The following is a 14,769-nucleotide window of genomic DNA, read 5'->3' on the forward strand; positions in this document are numbered from 1 at the left end:
TCAGTGTCTCTGTGTCTGTCAGAGTCTCTGAATCTGTGTTTTTCAGAGTCTCTGAATCTGTGTTTTTCAGTCTCTGTATCTGTCAAGAATCTCTGTATCTGTATCTATGTCAGTCATAGTCTCTGTATCTGTATCTGTGTCTGTCAGAGTCTCTGTATCTGTGTCTGTGCTTGTGTCTATGTGCCTCAGTGTGTCTGTGTCTCTGAACATTATTATATCCCTGCATCTGTTGGAGGAATGCTGTAGACTAGCAGTTAAAGCGTTCGCTCATCACATTGAAGACCTGGGTTCATTTCTCCACATGAGTACATTGTGTCGAGCCAATTTCTTGTGTCCCTGCCGTGATATTGATGGACTAGTGCTAAAAGCCGCATGAAACTAAAATTCACTCTCACTCTACGCATCAGCTTCTCCTTGTGTCAGCATCTAGACTGAGTCGGACATGAAAAAATTAGAACAGTATTCCAGTTGGGGACTCACATGATGTAGGTTGAAGAGAGACTGATGAAAGACATGGAATATTCACAGAATATGAACAATCAGGATGAGCTCAGGGATTCTTTGTGGACATGTTGTATTTGTGCTGTAGCATTGAAGTCAATTCTACGTTATCTGGTCATAAATGAGTCTGTTGTGGCCAGACTGCTGACCCTATACCAGTACATCCATGAAATTTCCTACATCTTTGCCAGCCTGTGCCATCATAAAAACAATGAGAGTGACAAGCAGATTGTGATATATCTTTTCAAAATGTTGTGTGTTTGTAACTTTCATTTAATTATATTTGATGTTTTTTCTGTGTTCTGGGTATAATAAATTGATAGCATTATTTCAGCAACATCACATGATTGTATAGGTCTGTTGGTTCAGGTTTACATTTTTGCATTGAATGAGGTTAAAGTCTCAGAATAGGAAACAAATCCTCACTCACTCACTCACTCACTCACTCACAGCCTTGAGAATATGAGTTGCTGGGATATGCCTCTCACTGAATGTTGATTCCAGCTCATTACTTTAAACGGTCACTTACTCACTCATTCATTCGCATACTCACTCACTCACTCATGCACTCACTCACTCTCACTTTCTCACTCACTCATCCATGGCATTAGAGACTGAGAACAGAGTACCCTTGACAACGTGTCCTCTACGAGTGCACCTATTTGGGGATATGCCCTCAAAACAACAGTTCTCCACACACAGCAAACAATCATGCAAAGTGTGTTTCAGAAAGAATATTTTTATCTTCTCATGTCTGTATTCAGCATGGTTTCTGCATGGTTAACAGAGGGTCATACAAACTGACAAGATCAAGGTCTTCCTAGGCAAACAACCATGTTTTTTAATCACGTTTCAGTCCCTTCTATTACTTGTATCTATGCAATGAGAACACCTATCATCATGAAAGAAATTAAATAAAAAGTCCAGTGCTTTGATTAACTGCACATGTTCATTCTATGATTCAGTTGGTGCAGTCATGAATGCATTAGCAGTACATGGCTGTTGTATTTGAAAGCCCACCAGGTAAATGGTATAATAAATACTTTGATGTTAGTAGGTCATTCTGCGGGATGAATATTGTAAGAGGAGGATTGACAGTAGTTGTGATGGGCCGTATGCATCGTGTGTCTAGTTTTATCAATAGTGACAACTGCCTCCGTATGCAGACAAGAGCTGTTGCTGTGTCAGTATTGTCGGAGGCCATAAATGTGGTTTGGGTGCCGGCAAGTGCGGACACGAGGGCGTGCAGTATATTCTGCAGGAGGACATGAAATGTGAGGTGATGTGAGATGGTTGTGTGGTTAAGCATTCTATTGAAATTGGCCAGTTTGGTTTGGAACAGATTCATGAGAATGATGGACTTAGAACTGATGATTAGATAATATAATCATCACAATATCATCATCATCATCATCATCATCATCATCATCATCATCATCATCATCATTTATGATGTCCCTCTATTTTCATCATTGAGTGTAATAATCATTATCATTAATATGCTCAAAATATTTTTATCAACATAAGTGTCAGTTCACACCAAATAAATCAAGTTGTATGCCAATAAAGTTTTGTGTTGATAAGTCCAAAGATATTTTTTTTTCATAACAAGCAGCATAGTTTAGAACATAAATCAACTTTTTGTAATGGCTTCTTGAAATCCCCCAAACTTCAAGAAAATATGTTTTAGACTTCGCATAAATTCTGAAGTTTAGGTCATTGCTAACAAAATATCTTTTGTCTGACATGGTTGAATTTCTCTACTACACATGTCCTGGGAAGTTTCATGGTAAACATCTATCTGGTAAAATGATGCTAGAGCAAGTGGTTGTCTTGAGGAAACTAGTACAAGTGTCAGTAATGGGAGCGAATTATTTTCTTTCTGTCATAAGCAAAATCATAATGATTGAATTCATGTGGTGTTACTAAGTGTTAAAACTGTATTTACATAGTTGGCTAGTTCAATTAACTCCAGGGCCATAGTATGGTGGTCAGAATATGTGGAAAATATTCAGGAACACAGGTCTTTGCTCATGTCATCTGAGTGTTTCATTGTGTGATGAACAGCATGATATATGTGAAATGTGGTTAGGAAAACAGTACCGACTTAAGATGGTTATCTTTATTCATGAAATGTATGGAGTGTGAAATGAGATGAGAGATGGCTGTATGGGAAACAGTACACTTGTATCATCAACTGACACGACCATTACCTGCAGCAGACCAGCCTATCACAGGTGTGACAACTATCTGTATGAAGATGCATAACTGTATTATTTCTAATCCTTGAGAGCCAGGGTATTATGGGTGACCATTGATGGGGAAACAACTATAGCAATAGCGATAATCTTATGATTGCAACATACTGTTGCCATCTTTGTGACCAACTATGGTTTCTTCTCTCCTTGAATTGTCTAATCTAAAGTCCTTTCCCCAATTGAATGTATAGTTTGTATGAAATGAGAACAGGCTGAAGTAGTGTCAGTCTCATTTAGTAACTGACAAGAAACTTGAATCCCAGGTGAAGTAAACAGTCAGAACATAAACTCAATGAAGCTGCAAGGATGCACTCAAACTTCCTGTATTTTGCCACGAGCATTTATCAAAAGAAGTCAGTTACTAAACCATAGATAGTCACACATACTGTAGATGCATCGATAGTTTTTTGTTTCTACAATCAATTAATTGCTATCAGAGACTCAACAGTTGCAATCCATCGATACTTTGATGCACTGTTACAGCTCTGTAGGGTGGATCAAATAAAGCAGACATCTTCATAAAATCTTTATACAAACAAGTGGTTTTATACATTTACCATCAGAAGTTTACTTTAAACCTGGGCGTACATTTTCAAAGCTCCCTTAGCGCTAAGACAGACTTATGTCAATGTTAATGTATGGCATTTAAGACTGTCTTAGCGCTAAGAGAACTTCGGAAATCTGGGCCCTGGCATTTATGGTTTCTGGAGTATTGTGAGTAAACAGGTGAGATAACGAGGAGACAGGTACAAATCTCTGTGTTCGGCAGTTAATCTGCTGGGTTTACCCTTGTTGACATATTACTCAGTTATCGTTTGGGGCTCAGACACTTGAGTTAATAGTTACAGGGCTAGTATTTGCCCATCCATCAACACTACTTAACTGAGGGTCCATGGCTTGTCCTAACAGGACATGGTTTAAAACACTGGGGTCACATGGTTTCTCTTAGCAAGGACACATTATATGGCATCACAAATATTTATGGCGTGGTATAACTTGCGTTCATCATATGTACACTGTCCAATGAATGATACACATATATACTGAGAGAAACAACTAAGGGATCATAGGAAAATTCAAGTGTTCCTTTATTATTTTCTAGTTTTCATTACCACAGTGCTGATGAAAGCTAGTGATTAAAACTTGAAAAAATTGTAGAAACACTTGAATTTTCCAGTTTACTGTTTCTTTCAGTATACATCTGACCCACACAGGTTTGCGTCATAATGACAGTCAGTAAATATGTTGATATGACCATTAAGGACAACGTTAACACTCCATGTATCCTAGTCTGTGTCCCAGTTCCTGAACAGCATTATTTTTCCTTCTGCCCTTTTCGCAATGCTGAAGCTCTGAATGAAACATATCAAGATATGTTACAGCTAGGGGTAGTATTTGCCCATCCATCAACACTATTTAACTGAGGGTCCATGGCTTCATTAGGTTAGGTAGTGGAGCATGCCTCTGGCGTCGTGGCCCTTGCATGTACCCTCTCGTTTCTCCTCTTGATTATATTGATGAATTGAGCCCATTCATTATTTCTGTTTTCAAGGGCTTCTTTAAGATTGTTGTTGGCTGTTGACCTGATTTCATCATATTCGGGGCATCTGAATAAGATGTGCTCAAGATCTTCCTCTTCTTGATTACAAAATGTGCAACTGGGGTCAGTTGCCAGATGATATTTGGCTAGATAGCTCTGACAGGGAAAGTGGTTCAGTCGGATTCTAGAGATGGTAACTTGATCCGTTCTTTTGATATTTTTGTAGAAAATTCTGTTGGGTTTTTCCTGCAGTTCAAAGTACTTTCGACCTTTGCTGTTATTGAGCCAGATATTTGACCATTTATCACTAGAGGTTTCCTTCACTCTGCATTTCAAACTAGGTAGAGATGACATAGGTTTTAGCAGAGGGCCACACTCAGATGCTTGCTTGGCAAGTTCGTCAGCCTTTTCGTTCCCAATAATCCCTACATGGCTTGGGATCCATTGTAGGCAGATGACAGTTTTCAGGGTTTGTAGCAGACTGTTGATGGCTTTGGTTTGATGGTAGTACTCAGTAGGTTTGTATGACAACAGAGTGTGCAGGGATGATAAAGAGTCCGTCAGGATGGTGTAAGGACCGGAGTTGGAAAGATCTTTAATTTCCAGCAAGGCTCTTTCTATTGCTGTAAGTTCTGCACTGAGGATTGAGCAGGGGGTGAGTGGAATGATGACACTACTCTCATCGTCTTGGAGATATATGCCTGCCCCAGCTTTTCCATTGTTTGGATCCAGGGAGCCGTCAGTGTAGATCTTTCTGTATTCTGAATATTTAGTCTGGATTAACTCCAAGGCTAGCATCTTCAACTTGACTGGGTTTTCTGACTTATTGGCTTGTTCTGGAATTGATGTTACTATGGTTGGAGGTTTCCATTGCCATGGTGGTATATCATTCATGATTGCTGTTGGAGAGAAGTTGGGGTCTGACCTAGAAGGGAGATAGATGTTTCTTTCCTTGAGTAGCCTGCTGGATCTTGCATAGAAGGAGTTCTTTGCTTTGTTTTTCTTGAGATGCCCTGGAGAATCTTTTGGAAGGAAGTGATTTTTAATCCTTCTGTTCAGGATAACTGATTCCGAATGGATCTGAAGTGGAGGGATGTTTGCTTCTATCTCAAGTGACCCAACTGGCGTGGTTTTCAGAGCACCAGGATACATTAAAACTCATCAATATTCAGTAGTAGGAATAGAGGTGAAAACCTATGTTACAATGTTAACAGGATCTGTCTATTTTACATTTGGTGTATGAATATACAATACTTGAACGTCAATAAACGCTATATAAAACTATCACAATCTGAAAAATACTTTTTATTCCCTTTTTCAAAATAGGACTTTTTGTCCAGTCTCAGAACTCTTTTCCAAGGCAAATTTAGGACTTTTTTCTGGGACTTTTTTTTTCAAGGACTATTTTTCTGTGCACCTATCACTGGAACTACTTTTCAGTTTAGTTGGAATTTGTTTCTAGTAAAATTATATGTATTCAAAGACTAACCATAAGGATGAATCTCCCATCTCTATTATTAGAGCTAACCTTTTAATTATAAATGGAATTATTCATCAAAATTATAAATATGCTGAGATAAAATGTCAGTCTACGTGTATTGCAACAACATGTTTGACACCAAGTTTTATCCTGGAATCATCAAACAGCTCCATTACATCAGATCCATGACCACTTCATCTCTTTACGTTCAGGGGCGGTTGGTAGCCAAGTGATTAAAGCATCCATTTCTCATACCAAAGACCCGGATTCCATTCCCCACATGGGTACAAAGTGTGAAGCCCATTTCTGGTGTTCCCCGTTGTGATATTGCTGGAATATTGCCAAAAGCATCATAAAACTCCACTCTACTCACTCACTCTCTCTCTCTCTCTCACTCACTCTCTCTCTCTTTCTCTCTCTCTCACTCACTCACTCACTGTCACTCACTCATTCTACATTCAAAGTATCTTCACACTTTTTGTTCCCAGATTGACATCACTTTATAATTGTTTAAAGTTCAGCTGTATCTCATAAGATATTTGATATTTGTTATTTTAACTAAATAAAATGTTTTCCACTAGTTTGAGGGTCTGTGAAATACTGACAAAAAAACAATGACGCAGAAAGTTTTTTTAAACTAAATCTAGTTTGTCTTACAGTCCCTGAACCATATTATTAACTGCCTCCATCCAGCCATTTGTGATACTTGAGCCCTAAATGGATTCCTTTTCACTTCAAAGAATTAGTTGTTTCTGTCAAACGTTTATGTACTCAGAGACTGATAGACTAGGCATTAGTCTGAGCTGAATCAAACTTTTCATGTAACCTGAACTGAGGGTTCTTCTGAATATTTTACAATAATATTGGCAAATATCTCATGTAACATGTAACACTTAACGATAATGTAACTTAAAGACTTACCTCCACTGACTTTCTTTCATACAGTAGTTATCATGTTATATCCAATTTCACAGTGTTAAATGCTACTTGGACTCTCTGGTTGGTCGCCACTTGTGTAATGTTTTGTTGCGGGCTATATCCTGGTTGTCAGAGTTTATATCAATAGGTTCTAACAGCTGATCCATCTTCACCTCATGACGTGAAACCCGACACTTAAACTGCCCTAACCAGTCAGCTGATAGAGTCTATAGAGTATACATACACCCTTCATCCTCCATCCCCACTCTTCACAATACACCCCCCACAGGTAGGTACGCTTGATAAACATAACACTACAGGATCCTATGAGCCTTATTAATTTACCTGAACATGTCTATCTCACTAGAGTATGAGACTTGTCCCCATCTGTGATTAAAACTAATCGTTGCGCAACCCTTTTTAGTGATTGACATGTGTTTATATATTTTTTGTTTTTCTTTGACCCTGATCTGATGATGTATCATATTTTTTTGCAATAGTTGTTGTTTAACGATTACAACTTCCTAGAACAAAGAATGTGTTCAAAAATAGATCTGATGTTATGTACCATCATATGCCAAGTATTGAAATGTGTTCTACCACGTCAACACAAGGTAGATGTAAAAATGGTATTTTGAAAATTGCAAGGAGTAATAGATATCAAACCTGTACTCTTGTTCAGTCAACCTGCTTATTGGACAGTAAAATACACAAAACAATTGCATTACATAACAAACTATGAATTGCTTGCATACAAATACAAAATTACACATGTAAGAAATATATGTCAAGCCAGTAGAATATCAGCTCTATACAAGTTACCCATAATCCCCATTTCAACTTGCTTACCTGTATTTCTTCCCGGATCTGTGTTTTCCCAGCATCACCCATCACACATGTGTGAATTCTACTGCAGGAGTAAACCATGCATGGAGAGGTTGCTACGTCATTGTCGCTGTTAATCAGAGATATATTGATGTGTGTTTATGCACCGTTACACAATGCAGGACGTGAACTGATGAAATCTTAAAGGCAGAGGTGTATAAAAATGGATACTCTGTTAATCTTAATCTTAACCCAAGGGAGTAAAAACCTGTTGGACATCCAAAGAAAACTTTGAATTCCCAATGTTTAAGATTGTTTGTGAGTTAATACTCAATGGTTCATGACTATTATCTGTTTCCTTGAGTGAAAGCTGAGGCACATTTTGTGGTTAACAAGAGGGAGACTCTGATATTTATACAACTTCTATATGACAACATATGCAACGTTTCGGTGTAGATACTAACACTGTTATCAAGCAAGTGACAGCAAAACATTGCATATTGCACTTAAAAGGCTTATGTAAAGAGTTAAAAAATATATATATATATATACAGAACCATTCCCCTACATCATACCAAAATCCAAATGCCACATAAAGAATGGGTGTTTGCACTGCTTTAAGGAATATTCCAGCAATATTGCAATGAAGGACACCAGAAATGAACCCAGATTATTGGCGTGAATAGTGAACACTTTAACTACTAGGATACCCCTGCAGATAGAGAAGTTACAGGTGGTGGTGATTGGAAAGTCACAGGGATCAAGTGTTGGCTCATCAAGCTGAAGACTCCGGTTTGATTTCCTGTGTGGGTTGAACTCTGACTATATATAATGTGTGTTTTGACAGCTAATGTCTTTTAAATTAAAAAGGAGCCCAAGTGAGATGGGAAATTCAGAATCTGAGAAAATCTAGACTCGCTTTATATAGGGCTTAAGCATTGGAGAAAGGACTATGAGACAGACTAACATGCAGTGTATGAATCTTATCTTTCCTCCATGTTTGCTATAACCCCAGATCACTCACTCACTGTGAACTACCTACCCAGTATTAATAACATCTTATCTGTACACATGGACCCGATACATCAAAGTCTGACACAGGCAGGCTAGGTGTGTGTGTGAAGAAGGGGTGTGGTCAGTCACATGTCTGCTTCTTATACCATCTATAGTCACAGCAGGGGGTATGTTGTCATGTTCAAAGGCTTCTTTTACAGGAGAATGATAGGGGTGGTATATGGGGGTAATATTCAGATCATTGTTTTAATGATGAAATAATCAGAAGCTGTCAAAGTAAGAAAAACAATGATACAGTTAAGATTAAGTGAACTATCTTTTTGAATCCTTGTTATTGTTATAATATGCTTCAGTAAGCAATATCACAGAAAGCTGCTATGCATAGTTACAACTGCCATACTCCTGAATGTATGGAAAATGTTCACAGAATAGCCTGGTTTTGAACACAATCTTTCTTCCTCTTGTTACTGGTTTTGAACATTTACTTTAAGGTCATTTGTAATGTGTGTCGCGTTATTACAACATAGAAAAAAATGACAAAAAAACTTCCCTTCTTTGTGGAAAAATATTCAGTGAGTGAGTTTTAACTTTTACATGGCCTTTAGTGATATTCCAGAAATGACACGATGGTGGACACCAGAAATGGGTTTCACTAATTGTTTCTGTTAGGGAAATCAAACCTGGGTTCTTAGCACGGCGAACAAACGCTTTACAATTAGACTACCCCAACATCCTTAAGATTCATCATGAACTTACATTGGTTCATTTCAACAGTTGTACACCAGATCCTGATTTCTCGAAACAAACTTTTTACTCAAATTTTAAACTGAGTTTGACAATTTGAAACGGCTGAATTTTATAAATCAAGTGCAAATTTCAAGTAAAAAAGCCTAAACAACTGAAGTAATCTATCCTTCAAACTTAAATGATCTGCTATGTTTGAGTTTAATATCGATTTCAGTTAATTGTGGGAATTGTGTTTTCTCAAATTTGAGCTAAACTGTTGCTTAAACCCATACTTAAATTTGTTTCGAGAAATCAAGGCCATATGTCTGGAACTGTCTATTTTAAAAAATGTCTGCAGGAAATTGAGGGTGGTGTGTGGTCTGGTATTGAAGTTAGACAGCATTAGTCACAGAAAATCCTTGTTGTGATCAATATATCAGTCTTCAGACAGTATCAGTTTTGAATTAACATTTAATGTGAAATCAAAAATGCTGGTAGACCAAGGTCATGGAAAACTAATGTGAACAGGTTGCATCGTTGCCCAAGAAATCATAAAGTATAAAATCTCCCATATGGATGCTCAACTCTGTCTATGGGGATTTGCTTGGTGTTGAATTAAAAAAGCTGAAAGATCCAAGCCATGGAAGCATATGCTAACAGGCTGTAGTGATGCACAAGCAAAATACTTTGGTTACATAAAATGACTTGCATGGATGAAAACTCTGTCGTTGGTGATGTTTTATGTCAGACATCTTACGTTCACCTACTTTTATGAATGATGGTGTTGCTATATAATGTGACAGATGCTGATGTAGAAAATGCAGCACCAGAAGGTGACACTGACATGGGGGCTCGGTTTCTGCAGCCTGGGTCAGAATGTGCTTCATACATACGGCTAGGTTACATACATATTCAACCATACTGAACAGACTTTATCGATAACAACTTCTGAGTGCCATATTTTCATATAGATTACTGTACTGTTGTCAAGCAAGAATTTGTTGAATATTGACTGTACTGACTTCTAGAATGCCACTCAAATAAAATTCAACCAAGTTCCATTGATTTTGGGACCAAACATGCAGTTATCAAAATAGAGGTGGTGACTGTTTGAAGCTACTGATTGATGGTAGAAATTCTGGAACACGTGTCTGGTAATACAACTTACATTGAAATGAACAACATAAGATAATGGTGACACCTTGGAAAAAACTGAAAAATAGAATTACCCTGAATTGAAACTTGTGATTTGGTTTAGAAATTTCAGTAGTACATACTTGTTTGTACCTTGAACACAAGATTATAGTGCCAACGTGAAACAATTTAGGTATAATGTAGAGGTGTTTACTGTGATTTGAAACTTCTGAATTGGAGTACAAGTTTGTGCAATAAATGTGTGGTAATACCTTGAGCAGTGAAATGCACTCCCTGAGGCCCTGATAAAAGTTATGAACAAGAGCAGGCTTTTGGAATGATGATTTGAAACCTCTGATTATTTTATGGAAATTTAGAGCAGTAAATGTCAGTGAGGTACAATGAGGAGTGAGTAGTTAAGTTTTATGCCGCCGTTAGCACTATTCCAGCATTACTATGGCAGGGGATACCAGAAATGGATGTCATACGTTTCAGCCATGTGAGGAATCTTACCTGGGTTGTCGGTGTGATGAGCAGGTGCTTTAACCATTAAGGTAACTGACCATAGTACCATATGATCATCTCTATGTAGGTCAGAGTACAAAATACTGATGCTTATACGTAGTAGTGTCATTGGTAGACTATAGCAGGAAGCAGGTTGCTGGGTTGGTGTCATCAGTCTGGTGTGTTGGTATTTTAGTATTTATTGATTTGCCATGTTTGAGCTGTTGGGAATACTGCTGTTGTACCAGTAGAACTGGGTCAGATATTCTCCCTGATTTCAATGTACAGACAGGTGTCCTGTGTAAATGTGTAAAAGGTGTTTCTCACTGTGTAGGTGCTTGTCATTGTGAAGGTGTTTCTGAGTGTGAAGGTGTTTCACAGTGTGTAGGTGCTTGTCAGTGTGAAGGTGTTTCTCACTGTGCAGGTGCTTGTCAGTGTGAAGGTGTTTCTCACTGTGCAGGTGCTTGTCAGTGTGATGATGTTTCTCAGTATGTGGTTGCTTGTCAGTGTGAAGGTGTTTCTGAGTGTGCAGGTTCTTCTCAGTGTGAGGATGTTTCTCAATGTGAATTCGAAAGTGTTTCTCAGTGTGCAGGTGCTTGTCAGTGTGAAGATGTTTCTCGATGTGCAGGTGCATGTTATTGTGAAAGTGTTTGTTGGTGTGAATGGATTGAGGTGCTTGAAAGTGTGAAGTTACTTGTCAGCATTCATTTCTTAGGGTGGAGATGTGTTTATCAAAGTAAATGTGCTTGTTTGCGTGAAGTTACTTGTCAGTGTAACAAGTGCTTGTCAGTGTGTTAGTGCTTGACAGTGATCAGGTACTTGTCAAAGTGCAGATGTGCCAAGTGTGCAAAAACATGTCATTTCACACACTTGTATATATATATCTGTGTGTTAATATATCTAACCTGTGTCACATCTTTTGTCATGGGATGAATATGGTCCATCAAAATCAAAATAAGATATATGCTTTACCATCAAGGATGTTATGAAACTGGAGCATTATCATTAACTTCCAACTGCCTTTTAAGGAAATCCTTGTGAATATGTTGACCCAACAGATGTAGATACTAGTGCTGGTAATTGGCATACAACCTACGATACAATATATCAAGATGCTAAAATTTTAGTCAAGATGACATATTTATTGTGAAAGTATTGTGCACTGAAGCTGCGATATGATAGGAAACCCGATACAAGAGTGGCAACATGTGATCAAACGTATCACAATACTTAAATCTTTAAGTCTGACAACAGCTACAAATCATCTTAAGATCAAACCAAAACCAGTTTTAAAGTATTTCGTCATACTTTGCAAACGTTGTCCAATGTTCATTCAGAAACAAGATAATCAAGTTTGTACACATACTTTATGAATGTTGATAACATGTGAGCTCAATATTTGACACAGTTCATAATGCAAGAATTTTTAAGACATTTATTTATGAAGGAAAAATAAGTAATGTCTATTTTAGTCCTCGAACAAAAGTTGGTCTTTTTTCTTGACAGATATCGTGATTTGGCAGCATTCTAAGTTAAACATTGATGTATCATGGCTCATTTGAAGTATCATTTTGGGGTATACAATAGAGTAAAACTTGGTATTGATGAATCGTCACTTCAATAGTAGATCAAACCGATGAATTGTCACATCAATAGTAGATCAAACCGATGAATTGTCACATCAGTAGTAGATACTCGGGTCTAATGCTTGATTGTCACTCATATATTTATCCTTGATTTTCATAATCATACACAGACAGATCCACTTCTACACTGAGATCTCATTGATGTGTCAGATCGAATGGTCATGACACTTACGAAGAATCTAGTATCCAGTTTGTTAAGGCAAGGAGTGGTTTGAGTGTTAGTTTAGATACACCTTCTCGTAGCATGTTGTGAGCTTAAAGGTCTCATGTATCCGAATTGTACATTATGTAATGGACAATGTAACATCTATCGTTCATTGTACATCTGGCCTGATTTCAGCCTTGTGTTAGGGTCAGGTTTGGGTGAAAATTCATTGGCAGTCCATGCTTGTATGATGTGACTAACAGAATCGGGTAGTCAGGCTCACTGACTTGGTTGACAAATGTCATTGTATTTCAGTTGCACCATTTGATGTTGCTGAGTGCAGTGTTAATCAACGTGCATACTTACTGTGATAGGCCTTGTCTGTCTCTGCATACATCTGTATATATCCTTTCTTTCAGGATGAAACTACATTTCTGTTATATCCTTTCTTTCAGTGTTATGCCACATCTCTGTTATACCCTTTCATTCAGTGGCATCTCACATTTTTTCTCCTTTCTAATCTCTGTCTCAGCATTGTAACACACTGTGTTATATTCGTCGTCTTCGTGTCACCTCACAAATCTGTTATAGCCATTTACTGATTGTCATGCCACATCTGTCATGTCATCTCTTTGCATTCCTTCATATTCGTTCGCTAAGAGTTACGTCACATCTCTGCATTATATATATAACACTTCTCACATATCCCTTCTGACAAATATGTCATCTCCGTGTTATATATCCCTTCTCTCCTCATTAGAGAACATCTGGCTGTTATATCCTTTTACACTTGTTTATATTGCGTCTGTATCATAAGTCCTTTCTCTTAGCCTGATGTCAGATCTCTGTGTCATCAGTCCCTTTATCCACATTAGATCACATCTGTCTGTTATATCCCTTTTTGCAGCATGATGTCACATGTTTGTCTCATAAGTCCTTGCTGTCAGTCTTATATCACATGTTTGTGTTACATGTCCCTTCTCTCAACATTAGAGAACATCTGGCTGTTATATCCTTTTTCAATTGTTTATATTATGTCTCTATCTCATAAGTCCTTTCTCTCAGTATGATATTACATTTCTGTGTTATATATGTTCCTTCTCTCCACATTAGATTGTATATGGGTGTAATATCCATCTTCTCAGCAGTATGTCACGTCTGTCTTATAAATCCTTGTCTCAGCGTGATATCACATGTCTGTGTCATATATCCCATCTTTCAGCATTATGCCACAGTCTGTAATATCCCCTGATCTGCCAGCCAGCTCACAACATCCCCATCTCGACATGTCAGTTGATCAGCTGTGTCCGTCAGAGTGTATCGGGACAGAACAGTTTCCACATGATCGAGTACAGTTCCATAATTGTGCATGCTCCGTTTTGATGTTTATATCACACTGGGAGACTGACGTTGTCCTAATCCTTTTCATTATAAGGAAACTTGATAATCAATATGTTGTTCTGGTCAGTGATGCAACTCAGTGTGAGGATCTTGTTAATGTACAAGTTATTGATCTCAAAGGCTCCAGGCCGATTCTATTTTTGTTGTGTCTGTATATTGCTGTTGTTGATGTTATAGAGGAACAGTTCCGGACACACAATTGATTGTTACTATGGTAGTGCTGTTAATGTCTCTCTTTGAAGGTTTTGTACTTGAAGTCTTGGAGAGCTGACATGCCAGGTATAGGAGAGCTCTTGCATCATCTCAGTGCGTTCAGATTGATTTGACACAGTTTAAGCTCATACAACCAGTACAAACACCTGAAGAATCAGGGCTGAATTTTCATGAGATCAAGCTGCTTTGAATAAAACAGTCAAGTCCAAGGACAGGCTTTTGCAGTGTTGCTATTTTCATTGATACAGGCAGACTTTATGAGCTTGCTCCATTATTGTGTAACCCATGAAGATTCGGTTTAGAAATGATCTTCAACAACCCATGCTTGTCATAGGAGATGACTAACAGGATCAGGTGGTCAGACTCGCTGACTTTGTTGACACACATCATCATATCACAGTTGCGTTGATAGACCTTCAAGCTGTTGATCACCTGATTCACCTGATAAAGCTATTCTAGTTGTG

At 38.0% G+C, this 14,769-nt stretch overlaps 2 protein-coding genes across 3 annotated transcripts in view; one reads left to right on the plus strand and one right to left on the minus strand.

Annotated features, from left to right (window-relative positions):
• LOC137273441 (uncharacterized) overlaps positions 1-13,538 on the minus strand; it is a 40,270-nt gene extending 26,732 nt beyond the window's left edge. The window contains exon 1 of the mRNA XM_067806132.1: positions 13,058-13,538. The gene's annotated coding sequence lies outside the window, so the exon portion shown is untranslated. The remainder of the gene's footprint in view (positions 1-13,057) is intronic.
• Positions 1-14,769, plus strand: part of LOC137273443 (zinc finger CCCH-type with G patch domain-containing protein-like) — a 69,302-nt gene that overhangs the window by 48,840 nt on the left and 5,693 nt on the right. The window lies entirely within an intron of this gene.

This window comes from Haliotis asinina, chromosome 2, assembly GCF_037392515.1.
Source record: "Haliotis asinina isolate JCU_RB_2024 chromosome 2, JCU_Hal_asi_v2, whole genome shotgun sequence".
NCBI lineage: Eukaryota > Metazoa > Mollusca > Gastropoda > Lepetellida > Haliotidae > Haliotis > Haliotis asinina.